The sequence below is a fragment of the Miscanthus floridulus genome, chromosome 2 (genome assembly GCF_019320115.1).
Source record: "Miscanthus floridulus cultivar M001 chromosome 2, ASM1932011v1, whole genome shotgun sequence".
NCBI classification, from domain to species: domain Eukaryota; kingdom Viridiplantae; phylum Streptophyta; class Magnoliopsida; order Poales; family Poaceae; genus Miscanthus; species Miscanthus floridulus.
The window spans coordinates 120,117,177-120,119,375 of record NC_089581.1 but is presented as its reverse complement, the minus strand read 5'-3'; positions in this window follow the sequence as shown (position 1 = coordinate 120,119,375).

The window sequence follows — 2,199 nt, the reverse complement described above, 5'->3', positions numbered from 1 at the left end:
CACTCTATCGGAGCATCGTCGGCGGTCTGCGCTACCTAGTACACACGAGGCCGGACATTGTGTTCGCCGTGGGCTACGCCAATCGCTTCATAGAGGATCCTAGAGAGGATCACTAGACTGCGGTGAAGCGGCTACCGCGCTACGTCAAGGGACGGTGGATCAGGGGATCATCTTTTCAAAGACCGGCGGGAGTAGGCTGCAGCTCACTATGTTCAGCGATGCAGACATGGCGGGGGACATCGACGGACGACGGAGCATCTCTGGCGTGCTCGTCTTCCTCGGGTCGGCCCCAATTTCATGGCTGTCGCTGAAACAGAAGGTGGTGGAGCTATCTACGTGCGAGGCAGAGTACGTAGCGGCGGCCACAGCGGCGTGCCAAGTTGTGTGGCTGCACCGGCTGCTGGGCGAGCTGACCGGTGTGGAAGCTCACCCACCAGCACTGATGGTGGACAACCAGCCCGCCATCGTCCTCGCGAAGAATCCGGTTCTGCACGACCGGAGTAAACACATCGACGTGAAGTTCCACTTCCTCAGGGACTGTATCGATGGAGGGCATATATTCATCGAGTTCGTCGAAACTGGTCGGCAACTCGCGGACGTCCTCACCAAGCCGCTCGGACGCCTTTAACTCACGAAGATGATCGGCATGGAGGGGGTACAAGGGTTAGCAGTAGGATTAGGGGAAGATTGTTAGATAATCTATTGCTATCTTGTGTGAACACAGCGAGGGAAGGCGGCGCCGAAAGACCCCCTGCTGTGATACTGTAGCCGCTGCAGGTGCAGGCGCCGCACGGCTCACCTGTAGCACTGTAGGCACATACAGTGCCCCGCGCAGAGTCAGCCCTGTATGTTATCTAGTTAATGTTACAACATGTGCGCTGTACTGGGACTAGATGGATACAGTTGTATAAATAGATTACCACGGCAACTCAGTAAAGAGAGTTCAGATTTGCCATCTCTCAGACAGGGCTTCGGCCAATGCTGGTGTCTTGTACTGTGTGTGCATGCTCTGTTCTTCCTTCTTCTTCTAGCTCTGGCCACAGTGTGTGGGGACAGACAACGCTTGTTCGTGGTTAGCACGGCTAGTGGGTGCTCGACAACACTAACGGATACTCGACAAGACCGGTGAGTGGTTCACTCACCTGAGCAGGTGATCCTGTGGGCCAACACTCAGCAATTGAGTATCTGACAAGGCAAAGAGTTGCTGTCACAGTGTGCTTGTAAAAGCTCTATGCCTGTCAGATATTATAGCAATGGGTAGCCCATGTAGTTTGTAAATATAGCTATAGTCTGAGCTACCTGAGACGGTGGTAAAAAATGAGCATACTTAAAATTTGTCCACCACAACCAAAATGACATCTCATTTGGTATATTTGGGCAGACGTTCAATGACATCCAAGCTAACTGTGTGCCAAGCCTGATCTGGGACTGGAAGAGGTTGCAATAACTCAGACAACTTCGCATGTTCACTCTTAGCTTGCTGACACACTTGGTAGCTCTGAACATACTGAATGACAATTTGTGGTTAACTTTGGCCAAGAAAATAGAACTTTGATCCTATGGTCAGTGACGAAGCCAGAAAAAAATTTAGGAGAGACTGAACAAAAGAATAGAGATTTTTTTATCTTCTCTTAACCTTAGTCCCTCCTACCTAATACATATATGCATAAAATTTTAAGAGAAAATTTAGAGGAACTCTACGTGCTCAAGATGGGTAAGCCCCCCTAGCCCCACTGCTGGCTTCGTCCCTGCCTATGGTAAGTGGCATGAATCACAGAGTGTTCACCCAATCCACTAGAATGTAAAGCTTGCCAAATGTGCTGCTGGGCCAACACATTGTTGCCTACCCAAACTCTGCCTTTGTGTCTAATGATACCATGTTGTAGTGTATAGCCTTTCCCATTATCAGACTGCACACTCAACTCAGTTAGCAGTTGTTTTGCCTCAGGAACTTCATCATAACCTTGTTGTAACCTTTCTAACCAAGATGGAGCACTGATAGAAATAGCCGTATAAGTGGCAACTCTTCTGGCACCCTCGAGAGAGCATCAGCAGCAGCATTGGTACTGCCCTTAGATTGAATTTTGTAATGCAGATCCATCAACTTTAAAAGAACCTTATGCTGAACTCTAGAAACTACTTCCTGATCTGTTAAATGCAACAAACTTCGGTGGTCGGTTCTTGTAATGAATTCCTGAC